This window comes from Trichosurus vulpecula, chromosome 8, assembly GCF_011100635.1.
Source record: "Trichosurus vulpecula isolate mTriVul1 chromosome 8, mTriVul1.pri, whole genome shotgun sequence".
NCBI lineage: Eukaryota > Metazoa > Chordata > Mammalia > Diprotodontia > Phalangeridae > Trichosurus > Trichosurus vulpecula.
The window spans coordinates 223,514,564-223,535,435 of NC_050580.1; the positions used below are offsets into that span (position 1 = coordinate 223,514,564).

General features: G+C 40.4%; 1 non-coding gene across 1 annotated transcript; it reads left to right on the top strand.

Annotated features, from left to right (window-relative positions):
* Window positions 1–11,261: 11,261 nt before the first annotated feature.
* Window positions 11,262–11,363, top strand: LOC118830370. The gene has a single exon (XR_005009017.1). It is a non-coding gene; the product is annotated as a U6 spliceosomal RNA (small nuclear RNA).
* Window positions 11,364–20,872: the final 9,509 nt, after the last annotated feature.

The window sequence follows — 20,872 nt, forward strand, 5'->3', positions numbered from 1 at the left end:
TACTTGGATGGGTGGGTGAGAAAGTGGAGTAGGGATTACTTGTCTCTATAAAGGCACAGAACTTACCCTGAGTTTCCTCTTTCTAGGGAAACAGTAGGTGCATTGGATAGAGCCTTGGATCTGGAATCGGGAGGATCTGAGTTCAAATTTTACCTCAGACACTTAGTAGCTGTGTGACCCTGCACAAGTCATTCAACTCCTGTCTAACTCAGATTCCTCAAATGTTGTTGTGAAGATCAAATGAGACAATATTTGAAAGTGCTTTGCAGAGTGCCTGGCACATAGTTTTTGTTGTTTGTCCATTTTCTAAGAGGACCAAAGACATCATGAGTCGATGTCTTGATTTGCATGTGAATTGGATTTAAGTGAAGCAAAGTTACATAAAGTCATCAGCCTCACTCTCTCTTTCAGAGTCTTCAAACTCCAATGGCAAGACAAAAGTCAGGATGACTGGAAATGGCCTGGGATGCAGTGGATGACCTTGGTGTCTTTGATGTCTGACCAAGCTCTAAGTGCTCCACTGTGCCTGCTTCAGCCACCTTCACGGCCAGGAAAAATATATCTAGAAAAAGACATGCCAGAATTATAGTGCTAAGTGAACTTATTGCAAGAACAGAGAGATTTCAGTGATCAGAGTGGGGACAGATAGAGGATGGAAGGGACAGCAGTCAGGTGTAGTAGTGTGCATTCCCACCAGCAATGGCTGTACTCAAGGATTTGCTCCCATGAAGCAAAGGAGGCATTCCTTCCCTCAATAGTTTTTTTCTTTTTGATAAATTTTATTGATTTCTTTTATCCACTTTCTTTTTTCTTTTGTTTTAATTAATTTCAAATTTTAAGTGAGTAAAAATTTTCTCTCTCTCCCACCTCCAATGAAAGAAGAAAAACAAAATTTCTAAGAAATATTATGCATAGCTATATGTTTCAATCTGCACTCTGAATCTATGACCTTTCTCTCAAGGAGGTAGGTTGCATGCTTCATCATTAGTCCTTTGGAATTATCATCACTTACATTTCCCACTCTATTTTTCTGCCAATCCTTCCCAAATAACTATCCCTTATAAAGAATAAATATGGGGGCAGCTAGGTGGCACAGTCAGTAAAGCACTGATCCTGGAGTCAGGAGGACCTGAGTTCAAATCTGGCCTCAGACACTTGACACACTTACTGGCCGTGTGACCTTGGGCAAGTCACTTAACCTCAACTGCCCTGCCCTCCCCTTCCAAAACAAAACAAACAAAAAAGAATAAACATAACTATAAATTATAACTATCTCTTATAAAGAATAAAAAAGGGGGGAGTTAAGCAAAACTTACCAACATATTGGTTAACTGATATTATGTGCAATGTTGTGAATTCATGGACCCCGGCTTCTGCAAAGAAGCCATGGGGAGAGGCATCTCCTCATATCACCTCTTCCCTCTGGTGGTTTCTTAAAGGTATACAGGGCAAGAAATACACAAATGAGGCAGCTATTCCTACTATCAACCCTCATGACCGGTGTCTATCTTCCCATTAAAACTTTTCACATGGTGTTAGGCAGATAACACACAGGAGGCACTGGTGGTCTTGGACTCCAGCCTCTAACAGGTTCACTCTTGACCTGGTCAGACAGGAACACAGCTTCAAAGGGGTTAATAATAAGCTTTATTCTACTCTAGTCTTTTCTAACACAGCATTGCTGATAATTGAAGCACCACAAACTTCTACAGGATTCCCTAATCACCCTTTTCCCAAAAGCTGGCGATAAGGGGGGGCAACTACCCATATGTCTCAATGGATCAATCGAGACAAACACAACTTGTTCATCCCCTGAATCCCCTCAAGCCTCAATGGGGACCGGCTGAGGCAAACACAGATTCCCCCCTCCCAAGCCTTGATGGGGGCTGATCAAGTTATACACAGCCTCCCAGCTTGTGCATTCAACCATAAAGGTTCCCCAACTCACTGACCACCTGTTTTATAGGGCATCAGACAAAGAAGGCATATTGCTAGCAATAGCCTCCCAAATTTACATCACCTCATCCCTGTATCTCACTGCGAAGTTGCAGTGGATATTTACAATTTCAGCACACATGTTTATATTATTTATCATTATATAATGCTGCGCAAGTGGGATGGAGATATTTTGAACCATGAGCCTGGGAAACTGCGGCTGTTATGGCTATGGATCCTGGGAAACTGAACCCTATGAAATAATAACAAAAATTCACCTTATATATATTATAAAATCTACCTTATTTACACTAAAATTCACCTTACTAACACATGGATATGAAAAGAGGTGACCAGGAATCTTCCAAAAAGCACATTGTCTCAGCAGTGAATCTATTGGAAAATTAAGACTACAACCCAAGAAAGCCCAGGTCCTGCCTAACCAGGCAGAAGAAACTCTGTTGTCTTAAGGAAGGACAAAGTACAGTGGAGATCACTAGCTTTTAGAGGACCTAGATCCTATTCCTGCCAATTACCACCTTGGTGATCTTGGGCAAGTCACTTAAATTCTTTGGGTCTCAGTTTCTTATTTACCTTTAAAATGAGGTGTTTGGACTAGATAGCCTCTGAGATCTCTTTCAGTTCTAAATCTATGAGCCCTGACAGCTCTTTGGAGCACATTCTCAGGAATGAGAGAACTTCCCTGCCTTTTTAGTCCACCAAACAAAAGCTACTTGGCTTTAAGATCTCAACCTAGTGTACTTGGGAATAGAAATCAGCATCTGAGCTGGCTTAGGCTTCTGCGTGTGTGGCAGCCACTGCAAATACCAAACCTCTATCTACATTGCCTGCTGATAGCAGGGGTAGGGAGAAAACAATCACATTATTACATGATTACAACAGGAGTGCTGATATGTTGATGCAAATGTTCTTTTCTGACAAGTCAGAGAAAATGAAATATCTCATAAGGGAGTGGGGGAGGTACCCAGGGAACAATAACAGTTACATTGGCAAAAAGCTTTGATGATAGATGCTGCTGCTGTGATTCCACTGGCTAGAAACCAATTAACCCCCTAGCACCTTCAGCTGCCCCATGGCAGTGGGGTGCTGGTAACCACAATGCCCTTTGTCCCTTACCCTTGTCTCTCACCAGCCTAAGCAGTGGGGCTGAAAGGGCTCCAATAAGACAAAAGGCTTCCAATGCACTTTTCACCTACTTAGGAATAAGCAGGATCCAAGGTGGGCAACGGGCAGTGGAGGTTGAGGGGAGGAGGAGAAACAGAGGTCTGGTAGAGGAGAGAGCACAAGTCTGGAACTCCTAGGGACAGAAAGATAATGTAACCTTTGACAAACTACGGGAGCTTAGGAGTTGTCAGCTCAGACAGAACTGCCTACATCCGTTTAATTAGATTTTAATTTCTCTTTACACATTTGGTTTTCAAAGGTCCTAAGAAGTAATTATTTCCAGTATCAATTGACTAGGAAGCACAATCCTCGAGTTAGAATAAGCAGCTTAAGGAAGTTTGCCTTGTCCCTGTTCAAACATTCAGCCTACAGTAAGCATCTTGGCAGTAATGCAGCCCAGCTGAGATAGTAAGACTGGAGGGGGAAGGAGAGCCCTGGGGAAGTCTGTATTCTAGGCTATGCTCAGCTCTCAGTGTTGGCAGAAAGGGAAGATGGAAACAGAAATGCTGCTTTTTTTCCCCCGGGAATGAAATGAAGAGTAAGGAAGGTTGAGGCTCCTTCATGTGTAAATATGAGCAATGTGAAGGGATAAAGAGAAGAATGCACCCAAAGGTGCCATTTTGCAATGGCTGCTCAGCTGGGTCTACTGTGTGTGGTGATGCATCCCTTCATGATAGCCTTGCATGCTGGGTGAGGGGAACCGCTGCATTTACCCTTTGTCAGCCAGACTCTACAACACATCACATGACTCTGACTGAATTTCTACTCTTTTCCCTGTGAAGAGCTCATGTGTGGGGGAAGGGGTGGAGGATACATGGGGATTGAGACTTGGATGTCAGGGGAATGGGTGACAGGTGGGGCTGTAAACAAAATGAATCATTCCTGCTGAGTACAGTGTCTTGGTGGCCAGGAAGGTCCTCAAACACCTGATAAGGGGTCAGCTGCCTTGCTGAGAGTGGAGGAAAGGACATGGCCAGGGCAGACTTTAGCCAGGGGGATCATGCTTTTTAAAGTGTCTTAGTTCTCCTGTTCAATGGTAGAGCAGTCCTGTTGGGGCCTCCACCTTTCCTAACCTGCTGTTATCTGACTTTTTCTCCCATCTGGCTTGCCAAGAGCTGAATTATAGCCAGCACCATTCCAAACATAAGAGAGAGAATATGTTTCAGGATCTCATTGCTAATGACCCCTCAAGGGAAATGCTTAATAAGTAGGCCACGGCCTCTGTATTAGACTCAAATCACAAAATAAGCCAGAAGATGGGGTATCAGACATGACTGGTTCCTGGTCTATTTCTTTAAGGAAGGAAAGAAGAAAACAAGCATTTATTAAATACCTACTATTTTCCAGGCACTGAGCTAAATGATTTACAAATATTATCTCATTCTGTCCTCACAACAATCCTACAAGGATCATCTCCATTTTAAAGTTGAGGAAACTGAGGCAAATAGATTTGTAGGATGTACACAGGGTCAAACAGCTAGTAAGTGTCTGAGTCCAGATTTAAATTCAGGTTTTCCTGACTCCGGGCTCAGAACTCTATCCACTGTGCCACTTACCTGTAGAGCTAAGTCTGGAGTTGCACATTCTGTTGGGGCCTCTTTGACAGATTCACGAATGACTAAAGAATCTATATTCGACGAATAGTAAGTGTCCACTGTGTGCACAGAACTGAGCTTGGCATTGCAGGAAATAAAGATTATATAAGATAGGACCACTGCTGTCATGCAGCTTACAATCTAGCAGCAGGGTATGAGACCCACAAAAATAATTATAGTACAAAATAATTGTATGTGATATCCAAACAAGGTGTTATGTAAAGTGTGAAGGGCAAAAATAATTACCAACTGGTAAGATCAAGAAGGCTTCATGTAGGAAGTGGCATCTGAGATGAACAGAAGCAAGGGTTCTTAATGTGGGGCTTTTATGGATAGATTTCAGGAGGGTTGTGAAGTTGGATGGGGAAAAAATTGCATCATTATTTTCACTAGGCAGCTATGTGGTACAGTGGATAGAGTGCTAGATTTAAAGTCAGGAAGACCTGAAATCAAATCCTGCCTTATATATCTTCCAGCTGTATGACACTGGGCAAGTCACCTAAGCTTTGCCTGCCTCAGTTTCCTCATCTATAAAAGGGATAGCCTTGCATGCTGGGTGAGGGGGTATTACCTCACAAGGGGGTATAAAAGGGGGTATTACCTCACAAGATTGTTATGAAGACAGAATGAGATATTTGCAAAATGCTTTGCAAATTTTAAAGTACTATATAAATGCCACCAATTGTCATTCACTAACCTTTACTTCAGAGGTTCTTAATCTTTTTTGTGTCTTGGATCCTTTTGGCAATTTGGTGAAGCCTATGGACCCCTTCTCAGAATAATGTTTTTAAATGCATAAGGCAGATTAATAGGATAACAAAGAAAACCAATTATATTGAAATACAATCTCTCCATCTCCAAATATATGTATATGTATATGTATATATATATGTATATGTATATGTATAGGTATAGGTATAGGTATACATTTTATACACACACATATGCACATGCAGCAGCTAGGTGGGTTGCAGTGAGCTTGGAATCAGGAAGATTCATCCTTATGAGTTCAAATTAGCCCTCAGATGCTTCCTAGCTATGTGACCCTGGGTAAATTGCTTAACCCTGTTTGCCTCAGTTTTTTTATCTGTATAATGGGCTAGAGAAGGAAATGGCAAACCACTGCAGTGTCTTTGTCAAGAAAATTCCAAAATGAGGACACAAAGAGTTGGACACAACTGAAATGACTGAACAACTATGTGTGTGTGTGTATGTATTTATATATGTATGTATATATAGTTTGTGGGGTTTAGGTTAAGAACTTCTTCTCTAACTAGTATTTCCTTTAAATAATTTAAAAACAGTTAAAAACAAAAATGAAACAGAATAGAATAGGATAAAAAATGTAGTATTATTCCTAGGAGTCCATAGGCTTTACCAGCCTGCCAAATGCATCCACAATTGAAAAAAAAGGTTAAGAACCCTTGGAATAAAGGATGAATTCGAAAGGCAAAAAGTAGGAAATAAGAAATCTAAGAACTGACGATAACACAAGCAAGTGCATGGATGAACAAAAGTGTGAATCGTGTACAGGGAACAATGAGTAGAAGTAATTCATTTTGACTAGAGAAAGAGTATGAGAAATGGAGTAAGGAGAGACAACAGTATGAGATAAGGCTTTACTGGATAGTCAGGTCAGTAGTTAGTCATCAAACTATTTTGGACTGAGGGGAAACATGAAACATAAGGAAGGAGAGAGGCTAGAGAGAGGTAGAACTGTCAGAATTTGGTAACAAGAGGCTCAGGAGAGGACAGAGTCAATGATAACTTGATGATTTCAATGACAGGCATCAGGATGGATGGTGGCTCCACTGACTTTTGGAATAATGAAGTCAAAAGGAGGAACAGGTTCTTGTGGATGGATAACATGTTTGATTTTGAACATGAAGTGTTAGGAGCTAGGTGGTGTTCTGGTTAGTTTGAACTGCTTAGAATTAGGTAGTTTGAGACATAGGCCTGGATTTGGAAGTCCCATGCACAGAAGTGATGGTGGAGGCTGTAAGAATAAATGAGATTGTAGAGATGAAAGAGCACTAAAGAAACACCCTGGGAGTACACCCACCATAGGGAATTGGAAAGAGATTGACAAGTCAGTCAAAGGAACAAGAAACAGGAGAAGACAGTATCTTTGAAACCAAGAAAGGAAAAAACTGTCAAAAACTGCCAAGCAGTAAAGAAGGATGAAAGGGAAGGGTGCATCCCATCAAATCCATTGAATATGATGATTAAGAGGTTAGTTGTGACCTTTGAGAAGAAAATGCAACAAGGTGGTGAGGTTAAATGACAGATTGGAAGAGGCAGGAGAGTAAATATAAAGTAAATGGTAAGAGATCAATCACCAATCTTGGGCTTTCTCTACATGGGAGGATGATCTTTGGACTGGAAAAAACTGAATAATAATGGCTTATACAAAATCATAAATTCAATGATGAAATGAATTCAAATCACCTGGACCAGATGAACTACATCCATGGAAAGAACTGTCATATGTGATAGCTGGCCACTGTCAGTGATATTTGAAAGACTGTGAAGAACTGAAGATATATCATAGGACTACAGAAGGGCAAATTTTCAATTTTCAAAAAAGAGAAGAAAGCAGAATCTGCAAACCATAGGTCAGTGAGCCTGACTTTGAGTCTTAGCAAAATTCTATAATATAAACTATAGATAGCACCACCTCCTTCCCCAACTTCCACAGTTGGTCCCATAGCTCATAAGCCCACAGTTATATACTTACCTCAAAGCAAAGGCATTAAAAATTACATTGTATGAAATATATCAATAAGATATTTCCCTCCATAAAGCTGTTACACACCTTCCCACAAATACATACAATATCATTGAGAATTGCAAACTATTGTTGGCAGCAATGTGAAGAAATAAAGAAGTAGGGAACTCAAGTCACCAGGACAGACACCACGAAGACCTCCTATGCCACAGGGCCACTGTCAATGATATAATCATGCTGCTCCTGATGCTAGGCACAGATCCACAGGCATGAGGTTGTAAAGTCTTTCTCTGCCTCTTTTTAGTTAGAGTCTTCCACTGAGTGTGTTGTGTCATTGCTCACTTAGCTTAATGCCTAGAAGTTTGTTGCTGTTTTTCCTGCCACAGATTTTGCAGAAAAGTCAGAAGCTCCAAAAATCTAGCCATACTAGGGAAAGAAAAATCTCAAGTGGCTTTTCACTTTCTCTGTCTCCCTCCCTTTATTCCCCAAGGTCTTATTATTTCTCGAAGCCTTAGCTAAAATAGCCATTTCCTCTCTAGAAGAAAAGGAAATATCACAGTACAGACCAAGCTCTTGGGGATCCAGAGTCATTTGACCTATCTTGTACCTTCAGGTTTTCATCTATATTTCTTGGTCAACAAGGACCGATTCTGTCTGAGTCAGAAGGTCTGCATAACTCACTGCTTAGTTTCCAATTGTTAAACTGCTTCCAGTTAGCATTCATTTAGCTGTTACTTTATCAGCAAACTGCCAAGATCTTTTAGGGCCTAGGAACCCTAGTATCTCAATTATAATTTTTTTGCTCTCCCATGTAAATGAACATGAAAGGGGAAAAAGCATGGGAACAAAAGTAAGCCCAGTGGCCATGACCATTGTTTTTCCCTTAACTAAAGAAAAGGCTAATTTTTCATATATGTGTATCTGGCTGGAAAATCTTTCCAGGCTCTGATTCTGCCCTACATATTAAATAAAAGAAATGTTTGGTTATTCTAGGATCAGAGACCTAGAACTAGAAGGGAATTTAGAATCCATCTAGTACAACTCCTTCATTTTATGGATGAAGATACTGAGGCCCAGAAAAGTGAAGAAGTTTGTCCAAGTTCACACAAGTAGTAAATGGCAGAGCTGGGATTTGAACCGAAGTTTTCTGATTTCAGATACAATGCTCTTCAATTTAGAGAAGAAAGCAGAGTCCTTTGAGAAGCAACAGGGCTTCATCAAGAACAAGTCACACCAGGTCCCTTTCAGAGGGTTACTAGACTGATAGAATAAAGGAGGGCTATAATTTGCTTAGATTTTTAGCAAAGCATTTGACACCATGTCTAATGTTACTCTTATGGACAGAATGGAAAGATGTAAAATAGACAATAATACTGGTAGAGGAATTGGAATATTATTGAATCATAGAACTACTACATCTCTCATACTGAGGAGAAACAACATGGTATAGTGGATACGGTGCTGGATATGGAGTAAAAAAGACCTGAGTTTGATCCTATCTCTGACAGTTAACTAATTTTATGACAATGGGTAAGTCACTGCACTTCTTCTTCTTTCTCTATATCCTCCTCTTGGTGATCTCATTTGCTCCCATGGATTCAATGACCATCTCAATGCTATGTACTCGGCCCTAGTTTCTCTTCTAAAGTCAAGTCCCATATTACCAACTCCCCAGTAGACATTTCCACTTGGATGACACATCAAACTCAACATGTCTAAAGCAGAACTCATTCATTTTCACTCAAATCTAGACCTCTTCCAAACACTCTCTCTCTCTCTCTCTCTTTCTCTCTCTCTCTCTCTCTCTCTCTCTCTCTCTCTCTCTCTCTCTCTCTCTCTCATCTTTCCAATCAATTAGGTTCACGACCTTGGAGTCATCATCACCTTTTTAACTCTACTTCAGTCTCTATATGCAGTTAGTCATAAAGTCTTGTCAATTCTACCTTCATAACATCACTCCTATTCATTCCCTTCCCTCCATTGACATGACCACCATTCTCAGGCAAATACTCATCAACTTTTCCCTGGACTGTCACGAAAGTCTCCTAATTAGTTTCAATGCCTCAAAATTCTCTCCCCTCTCCCAACAGCTGCCAAGGTGAAATCCCTAAATCATACATAGGTCTGACTATGTCACCCTCCTACACAAATCTTCAGTGGTTCCATGTGGCAAATAGGATAAAATGAAAATTTCTCCATTTGTCATTTAAAGCCCTTCACAGTATGGTTGCAGCCTACCTTTCTGGGCTGAGTGCACATTCCTTTGCTTTACAGATTCTGTGTTTCAGCCAAACAGATGTGTTTGCTGTTCCCCGTGTCTGATATTTTATCTTCTGTTTCTATTCCTTTGTACGTGTAGTCTCTTATGCTTGCAGTCTACTTCCTCCTTACTTCTGCCTCATAGACTTCAAAGCTCTGCTTGTTTTGTTATTTCTTACATGACATCTTTTCAGATTTCCCAGTTGCTGGTGCCCCCCACCCCATTGCTTGTATATATTTTGTTTTCACTTATATGTATACTTGCTGTTTCCCACAACAGAACGTAAGCTCCATGAGGGCAGGGACCGTTTCGTTTTTTGTCTTTGTATCCCTACACTGAGTTCAGTGGCTGGTATATCCTAGGTGATTAATAAATGCTTGTTGAATGAATGAATGACTTGGGACCTCTCTAAATATTGCTTGTTCATTTTTTCATCTATAAAATGGGAACATGGTTATGTATCTCCCAGTGTTATTGTGAGGCTCAGATTTGAGGATGTATGCCAAATACTTTCTAAACTTTAAGGTTCTATTTAAATATCAGCCAATGTTACTAAGCAAGCACTCTACCTACTATAGAAGCTAATTGCCTGAACTCTCCAGTCTCTCTTGACTTGATCATGATTTGCAGTCTGATTTGCTTTGCTACAAACATTCAGTTTTCCGAGTTCTTGTCACCAAAGAGACAATGAGAGAGTCAGGCTGATGTGGATACATCGAAGTGGGGTTTCCTCATTTATCCCCTTCTCTCCATCCTAGTTCAAGCTTTCAGAATCTATCCCCTGGATTTGTCCAATAGCCTCCAAATTGGTCTCCTTCTGTCAAGTCTCTTTGCTCTTAAATCATCCTCCAAAGATCTGCCAAAATGACATTCCTAAAACACAGGTCTGATCATGACTCTCCCCTATTCATTAAACCCCAGGTATTGCTTATTAGTTCTAGGATCAAATACAAATCCCACTTTGGGGCATTTAAACCCCCTCAGAACATGGCTACCATTTACCTTTCCAGACTCACTATACATCACTCCCTTTCTCACACGGTTTTGTCTGGCCAAACTGGCCTTTGATAGAGTTAAACAGGCAGAAATTTGTGGAATAAATGCTTTTATTACTCCCATTTTACAGATGAATAAAATAAGGCTTTGAGAGAATAAGTGACTTGCCCAGGGTCACATAGCTAAGATTCAAACCTAGCTTTCCTTGACTTGGTCCTCCCAATAAGCAACATTCCATCTCCTCTCTCCATGTCTTTGTATCTCTCATCCTCCTACTTTGGGATACGCTGCCTTTTCTGATGTACCCCTTAGTTTTCTTCAAAGCTTAGTTCAATACCACCTCCTCCTGTCTTTCCTGGTCCCTCAACTGGTAGTATCCCCTACCCCTCCTTGCAAAACTGCTTTGCTTTTATTTTGTGTGCATTTATATTTGTATATACTGTCTCCTCCAATAAAATGCAAACCTTTTGAGGGCAGGGCAGGGACTTTTTCACTTTTGTCTGTATCATCACCTCCTAGCATCACACCTGAAACATAGTGAGTACTTAATAACTGCTTATTGATGCTTGTTTCAGTAGCATGTACACTAAAATTAGAATAATACGAAGATTCGCATGTCACCTGTGCAAGAATGATATCCAAATTCATGGTCTTCCATATTTTTAAACTGAAAATTAAACAAAATTGAATTTTAAAAAATAACTGCTTATTGACTGATAGATCTTAGAGAATTGAAAAGATGTGGCTGGGTACCTCTTTTCTAGCACCCAAGTTAGGCAATCTTGGGGAAAAAATCATTAGTTCAATGACCAGAGCAGTGATTTTCACCTTTATCTTTCTAGGGTCAGGGAGAAGCAGCAGGAGAATCTTTCCCATCCTCTGGTCTTCAGAGATTTACTTTTTGGAGGCTGTCCTACCCCCAAAAATGTTGGTATTCTTTTGGAGTGACATTTTGAATCATCTGAATGATTCTGGCGCTGTCTTGCGAGACACTGTTTATCTGGGTAGCTTATTCAGTAAAAGAAAGGGAAGGCCATATGTTGAAACCATCCCCCTAATCAGTTCCTTGGGAGTCAGAGAGAGAGACTGAACTCAGCCTAAAGAAAAATTAAACCACCACCTGGAAGATCACTCCATTACTCTTCCTTTCTGCCCTGTGTCTCTTGGGCCCTTTTATACCATGTAAAGCCCAATTTGTTCAGATTATGATGACTGGAACCATCAAAAGTTATTCCAGGCAACTGAAGGAAAGCTCAGCCCAATCTATAATTGTTCCCTGGCAGCCTGAGGCCAGAGGCTGCTTTGCTTTAATCGATTTTGCTTTCTCTGGCTACGGGACCCTCTGCTCTGAAGCAGGGGTCTTGGTGCCTATCCCACCCTGTCAAGACAAACACACAGTTCGTGCAAGGCAGCTAATATTCTTCATCCCATCTGGGAGCATGGAAGAATTAAATCTTTTTTGCCTGCTTTGAGAGTCAACCAGTCAATAGGTCAACAAACATTTATTGAGGACCCAGACACTCTACAGCCTTTGGGTATGTTTGGATTGTATCTGGAATTTGTTCTGCTGCATCAGAAAAAGCTCTTAAAATCCACTTCTTTTCTGAGGCTTTTCTGAGCCAGTTAACTCCATTGGTTTCATTAGATCAAGGTCCCAGGATGGATCAACTTCTTGGACTAGTTAGCTCTACACAGAAAAATCAGGTTTTATAACTAAAGGCTGACTTACCCTTAACTATCAGTAGGACATGTATTTAAGCTACGCTTATACAACCCTCTTCCCCATGGACTCTGGATTTGATCTTGAAGGCTCACCTATGGAACATCATTTTCTCTCAGTCCATTGCTCCTACTTTTGGTTATAGAAAGATCTCGTAGTATACTCATGGTGGATCTCGTGTCTAAATATCCCCAAATGTAGTGTTCTACATCCTGTGCAAGCATTCAAGTACCAAAGTCATATTTATTTTACCCCACAGAATAATGAATAAAATGCAAAGAATTCCCAGGAGCACATAAGCAGATATGAAAAAAACAGGAGAAACCCAGTTAGCTTCTTCTAGAACTGGGAGTTACCAGAAGGGAACCATTCTGGTGAATCAACAGAATCATAGAGAGTACCCATAAGACTTATATAATCCCCACATAGTTTATACTCCTCTCTCTCCCCCCAAAGTAAAGATAATTTGTTGGCTGATAAACAAGCAATTTCTTTCTGCCCTCCCACTCCCCCCCACAACCTATCCTGCGTGAGTTGGTGATTGGCTTTGCTCTCCAAGCAGGTGATCTTTATTCCAAGGAGCAGGATGAATTAGGACATCCTCTAAGATGTCTGGGGCCTAAACTCTCTAATGTGGGGTTCCTCACTAAACATTTTCCAAAGCTGGGACTCCTTTCTTGGGCCAAGTGAACATGCACACATCTGCTTCTGTCATGCACTTCTGTAGGAAACATCAGTGCTCCTGATGCTACCACTTCTTGAGCTGGGAAAGTCAGGTCTCTGGTATCTCACCCTCAAAGAGGAAAATGAAAAGCAGATGAATCCTAGGAACCTGAGATCCAGGAACTCCCATTTCAGGCCCTATGCAGCTCAGTCTCTGAACGCAATTAAGCTCACCATTAACTTTTGCTGTGAGGGGATAAATGGAACCTAAGTCTAGGCTCCCCACTCACTGTAATTAAGCAGCATTTCACTCTGTCTTCTTAAGGCGGAAGGAAGGGAAGGTTTGAGGAAGATGGTCCAGTGATTCTTAGTCAGCCAATCATTAGAAACCAGCTCTAGCCTCTGACACCCAAACAATAAGGCAACAGTAGGTGTGCCCATCTTCATGGATAAAGGCCTTCAAACAAAAGGTCATGTCCTTCATTTATAATCTTATCCAGTGGACTGGAAAATTCATCTGATTAGACACTTCCCTGATCTATCTATCTTTATGGGCTTTGAGATGCTGTTCCAGCAGTGCTTACATATTGATTGAACTGTCTACATTCCCTTACTTGGTATCTCTTATGGCAAATGGCACACCTTTGCAAGATGTCTGGTTCTAACAATAATAAAACAATAACAGCTTTAATTAGGGACATTATTGATGGCCCTGGAAAAGTCTGTGGGGAGCTAATGGGTCTGTAAAATTTGAGTCTATTACTTCAACCTTATCAGCACCATGTACAAACCAAATTAGCTAACCACACTTACATAGTACTCTCTTTTATGTACTCTCCAGTTCAGCCAAACTGATCTTGTTGTTCTTCAAGAACAGTATTCCATGACCTATCTCTGTGCCCCATTCCTGGAATGTATACTCCCTATATCTCTAGCTCTTAGCTTCCTTCAAAGCTCAACTCAAATGCTAGCTCCTCCATTAGACCTTCTATGATTTCTCCTGCTGCTACAGCTTCCCTGACCCTACTCTCTGACCATGACATTGAATTTACATTTGCATATACTCATGGTCTGTGTGTGTCTCCTCACAATTTAATCCTGAGCCAGAATCACTAGACTGGCCTAAATTAGGCTTGGCCCAGAATATTAGCCCTCAGTGATATTCTAGGACAGAAGAATGAGAAGGTTAAGAGAAGTTGGGAAAAACCTATACCAGAAAACAAAAATAATAATCTATTTATTTAGTGCTTCAAATATAATATTTATAGTGTATTATTATATATACCTATATGTGTATATATAATATATATTATATTCATATAATATTATTATATTATGTAGTGCTTCAAAGCACTTTACAAATATTCTCTCATTTGAGCCCCACAACAATCTCATGATTGAGGATCAGAGAGGCTAAGGGAGCTGCTCTTGGGCAGGCATACAGCTAGTAAGATTCAAAGGCAGGATTTGAACACAGGTCTTCCTGATACCAGGTCCAGAACTCTATCTACTACCCCACCCTCAAGTCTTAGGGGGATCCTCAATAATTTTTGATTAAAGGGCTACCAAATCCAAAAAGTTTTAGCATCATTGCTTCAGAGGAGGTCACAGGGATATAGTATCTTGGGGAGGGAAAGGAAGGGAGTAAAAGGATAGGTCCCAATCTCCCTTCCCATAGGCTTCTGGTTCCCAATCCTCAACTTCACTTCTGCTTCCGTTTTCTTCCATTACAGCCCTAATCTCAGGTGGGTTTGCCACAATCTCCAGCTAAACTTCTGGGTCAGAGATCATGTTTTCTATCTACAGTCAATTAGTTCCTGCGCCCATTAGCATTGCCCTTGACACTTGTGCTGTTAATAAATTTGCCTTCAAGTCATGGTCATTAAAAATTGAAAATACATTCATACCTGCCTCTAATTTTTCAATACACAAAGATAATTTATTTTCATTTTCCTTACATTGGCGATGCAACTTTTCTAAAACCATTAATAAGATGTAGGAGATTCTTAATTTTGCTATATTTCTATTCTCCTTGTTAAGGCCCTTAAGAAACCATTGGGTTAACCTTACTGGGTCAGTGGGAGGGATTCCATTGAGAAGCCCCATATACTCCAACATCTGCCCATCAAATCAATGGAAACTTCCTTTTCTAATAGACCACCCTTCTCTCCTTTCAACAATGAATTTAGCCATGGAGTCATTGTAATCAACCCTTGCTGACTCACACCACATATTTCGTGCCTGGCTTAACTCAGGTCAGTCTAGTGATTCAGGATAGGGATTAGAATGAAATGAGGCACTTGCTACCCATAAAAATTCATTAAAAATAACTTTCTTTCAAATGAGATTAATAAGGATACAATTATAGATAAAACGCAGCTGTATTCTCTCAGTTTTGAATTCCCAATAGCAAAGGTTAAGCTAGATCAGAGTGGTACTCCAGCAGGATAGTGGGAATTCTGCCAAATCTTTGATACAAACTCTCCATAGGTTAGGCCTTTTGTGCCTCAGATGGTCAGGAAGCCAAACCGATGCTAATCACAATGGCAACGTCTTGCCCTTAAAAAGAATCCAGTTCAGCCTATGTAAAATAGATGACACTCTTACAACAACTACCAAACCTCCTATTCTAATGCATATGTTCTCATAACTTTAGTCAGTCAACAGACATTTTCCATGTGCTAGGCACTGTGCTAAGTACTGGGGATAAAGAAAGGCAAAGGACATTCCCTGTTCTCAAGGAACTCACATACTAATGGGAGAGGGAGGAGAGAACAATCTGCAAACCAATGTATACTTAGAAGATACATACAGCGAATCTTGAAGGAAGCCAGAGAAACCAGGAGGCAGAGGTGAGGAGAGCATTCCATTCATGGGGGACAGGGAGCAAAAAAGCAAGGATATGAGAGATGGAGTTTCATAGAAGAGGAACAGCAAGGAAACCCATGTCATTGGATTATAGAGTATATGAAGGAGAATAAAAGGCAAGAAAACTGGAAAGGTAGGAGGGGGCCAGGTTGTGAAGGGCTTCAAAGGTCAAACAGATGATTTTATATTTGTTCCTGAGCCACTGGAGTTTATTAGGGAGTCGGGGAATGGTCAGACCTCTGCTTTAGAAAGATCATTTTGGCAGCTTAGTGGACTTTGGGCTGGAGTGGGGAGAGTTGAAGGGAGCTGCACCAGAGTGGTGTGTATATATAACTGGAGAGAAGGGTACGTATGCAAGAGATATTGTTTAGGTAGAAATGACAAAGCTTGGTGACAGATTGGATATGTGGGGTGAGTGCAAGTGAGGATTTAACTGGGAGGATGGTGGTGCCCTCGACAGTAACAGGAAGCTCAGAAAGGGAAAGAAAGTGATTCCTGTTTTTTTTGCGTATTCAGTTTGAGATGCCGAACAGATATCCACTTAAGGGGCCAATAGGCAGTTAGTGATGCAGGACTAGAGGTCAAGAGAGAGGCGATCTCAGAGAGAATGCTTTATTGGATGTTGGTCCTTTAAGAGTGGGGGAAGCCTTTGTTAAGCATAGAATTGAAACGACACAGGTGAAAGATGGAGAATTTTTAAAAATCAAGAGTTGAAGGAAGAAAGAGGTATCAGGAAAAAAAATAAGCCCTACAGGGCCAAGTGAGAGAATCTGTGAACTGAGACAGACAAACAGGCTGCTTTCTCCTCATTTCAATGACTCATTTTAACCATGCGCCATTGCGGTTCTTGGAGAAGCCTGCCTCCCTCAGGCCATCAGATCTGGCATCTATCTCCATGATTGCTAGAAGCATCTTGAGGAGCAGAACAGAGAACAGCTGGCCCTAACATCCTCTGATTCCTCTGACTTTGAGTTGGCATTTAGCACAGTGCATAACTTGCAGGACATTAGCCTGGCCTTTTTATTTCTGGCAGGAACAAGCTCCTGAGGCTTTTCCTACACCCGGTGCTTTAATTGGGCACCTCTTTTGTATATTCATGTAAGGCCATTTTTCCCACCTCTTGGTAAATACTTTCCCTTTCTCTAGGATAGAGAAGTAGCCTTAAGCTCTATAATGAGTTTTACATGCAGGCAGGGAAAGGAAAGAAAACACTTTTGCAATTCCCTTTTCTCATCAGCCTATTATACAAAAAAGGGCACATTCTCCTCATTGTGAGCATCCAGCAGCTCTTAGATTGTCTGTTTCCCTCAAAGGGAGAATAGATGAGGTCAGTACCACAGAGGGAAGTGATGGGGCTGGTTTTGTCCTCAGTGAGTTCTCTTATCCTTAAGCTTTCAGTCTTTCCTACTTTCCCTTCCTTTTCTTCCCCTCCCACTTTTTGGAGGGGGGAGGTAGGAGGATCTGCTTTTCTCTCCTTTCTACTACCAGTGGAACTAAACTGAATTCAGGTAGGATGTCAAATGTCATGTTACTTCTTGCTTATTGAGGACCTGATGAAAGAAATTAGAGAGTATTCTCCCAACTGGAATGAATGAGGAAAGGTCTGCTACTTTTTTACATTCACACACATAAATATCTCAAAATCTTATTTTCAAAGACAGACCTGGAAAGGGACAGTAGAGGCCATATGTCTAACCTCCTCATTTTAGGAATAAGGAACTGAGATCCAGAACAGCTGAAATGTCTTACCCAAAGTCACAAGAGTAGTAACTGAGGTGGAATTTAAACTCAGGTCCCCTGATTCCAAAATATATCACTGATTCCATATCTAGCACATTTTTCAGTGTTCCATGCTGACTCTTTCAAATTCAAATTTTTATTCAGCTGAATCATTCTAGGTGCAGTGAGGAAATAAATATGAGTTCCCAGGCATCCTGAATATGTGATTTAACCTTTCATCCCCAATTTCCTTATCTGTAAAATGGAGAAGATGCTTGTCTCCCAGGTTGTGAGAAAAGCTCCTTGTTGACCTTTATTCCTATATAACTGTGAACAGCTATTACCATTATGACAAAGTGGACTTCTAACAAAACAACTTATCATTCAGATTCTTTAATTAAATTCAGAAAATATTTATAAAATACCTGTAATGTGCATGCCACTGTGATAAACCCCATGATACAAAGAAAAATAAAATAAAATAACTGATATGATTCAGGGATACAAAAATAAAATACAAAAATAAAATAAAATAACTCCGATCCCCAGGGAGCTTACATCCTTCTGGGGTTACAACATGTGCACTGACAGGTATTAGCGATATTGCAAGTTTGGTTTCAGACCGCTGTAATAAAGCAAATATTGCAATAAAATAAGTGATATGAATTTTTTTGTTTCCCAGTGTATATAAAAGTTATATTTACACTATATTGTAGTCTACTAAGTATGCAATAGCCTTATGTCTAAAAAATTTGCACACCTTAATTAAGATACTTTATCATTAAAAATGCTGTCACTTGAGCCTTCAGCAGTCTCTTTGCTGGTGGAGGGCCTTGCCTTGATGTCAGAGGTGACTGATCAGGCTGGTGGGTGTTGAAGGTTGGGGTAGCTGTGGCTAAAATAAGACAACAATGAAGTTTGCAGCATCGATTGACATATTAATTGGCCTAATTTCAATATTGTTGTGTCTCAGGAAATGGGAGGGCCAAGGAGAGGAAAAAAGACTGAGGTCAGTGGAGCAGTCAGAACACACAATGTTTGTTGATTATTATCCATCTCATATGGGCCTGGTTTGTGGCATCCCAAAATAATTACAATAGTGACATCAAAGACCACTTATTGTAGATCACCTTAACAGATATAATGATAATGAAGAATGAAATATTGCAAGAATTACCAAAATGTGACACAGAGACATGATGTGAGCACATGCTATAGGAATAATGGTGCTGATAGACTTGCTTAAGGCAGAGTTGCCACAAACCTTCAATTTGTAAAAAAAATATCTACAAAGCACAATAAAGCAAAGCACAATAAAATGAAATATACCTGTAAATGCAAGGCCATTTGAGGTGAGAGAGGGACTACTAACAACTGGAGGGATCAGGGAAGGGATCCTCTTTCCTGGAGGAGGTGGTGCTTAAGCTGAGCCTTGAAAGAAGCTAAGGATTCTGTAAGGCAGGGATGAAGAGAGAGAACAGGCATAAAACTGGAATGGAAAATGTTGGGGACTGAGAATAGCTAGCAGTTCAGTTTTTTCAGTTAGAGTGTATGACAGAAAGTAACATGAAAGAAGGTGAGAAAGAGAGAAGTGTGAACAAGATGATAGAGAAACTTAAAAATCAAGCTAAGCCTTCTTCAGAGATATCTAGGGACACTATCCTCAAAGTAAACACAAATAAAACCAGTACATGGGTGTTAGTGCTTGTACTTTATGGCAGAGACATAGAGGACTTTTCACTTATTTCCAGGATATGCCATCACTTTGCTCCTCCCAATAGTTATTTGAAGCATTTTATTTTACAAAGGGGTAAATTAAGGTAGTAGGAGCAGTGCTGGTGGGGGAGGGGTGGAGGGTGAGGAAGCACATTTAAAAAAATAATATTTTTCCCAATTATATGTAAAAACAGTTTTTAGCATTCATTTAAAAAAATTTTGAATTCCAAATTCTCCTTGTCCCTCCCTCTCCTCTTTCCTCCCCAAGACAGTAGGCAATGGGATATAGATTATATATGTGCAATCATACAAAACATTGCCATGTTACTCATGTTGTAAAAGAAAACAAAGGCCAAAAACCCCCTACAAAAATAAGGATAATGAAAAATGTATGCTTCAATCTGTATTCAGACTCCACCAGTTCTTTCTCTAGAGGCAGACAGCATTTTTCATTATGAGTCCTTTGGAATTGTCTTGGATTATTGTATTGCTGAGAAAAACTAAGTCATTCAGAGTTGATCATCATATGATATTGCTGTTACTGTGTACAGTGTTCTTCTGGTTCTAATAGTACATTTATATAGCTCTTCACAATATACAAAATGTTTCACTTACAACATTTCCTACAGTTGCATTCCTTGGATATGACTGCCATCATCATTCTCTCTCCCTCCCTTATCCCCATTCTAGGAAAATCTCATTGCCAGGAAACTCATTATGGCATCAGCTTTGGTACTCACTACTCACACCTCATCAGTACTTTCGGTAGCCTCTGCCCCTCTCATTGGAGAGCTGGAAGATGGAGCAAAAACTCTTCCTGAAGCCTCTGTGTACAGAGGGCTCAGAAGTCCCAACAACTCTTTATTTCCTACCAGGTTGAGCACCCTCCACCTCTGCATCCTCTCCCTTTGAATGGCTGGTTCCTTCCAGAGCCATTTTAAAGAGGGAGCCTAGCTCAGTCATGTCTTAATTCCTCATCAGGCTCTCCAAACTTTTTCTACTTCTCTATTTTCTCTGGTGTCTTCACCCTCTCTCCTTTGTCACTTACTTTTATACATTGTCTTCTTCCTCCCAGCTTCTCATTAAAATGTGAACTCCTGTCTTTCTGCTTTTATTTGTATTCCTGGCACTTATCACAGTGCCTGGCATATAGCAAGCACTTAATAAATGTTTGTTAACTTGGCTTAGTTACCTCCTTTATCCCTTGTTTTGTTATTAATGCTCATGTGGTTAGGGAACCATATTTGTGAAAGGTACCTCCTTCCATTATCAATTTTTAAAAATGATGTGACATTTTGCTTTTAGGTTCCATCTATTTAAAGCTTATAATGGAATGCAGTCAGGCATTTTTTTTTTCTGGTCTACTTCTTAGTTCCTTGCACAATTGTCTTTCAATATAACACTTGCAGAGCTAGCTTGCTGTAAATGCCAAACTTAATTATTATCTCTTACAGTATTGGTAATAGGATATAACTGACATCATATAC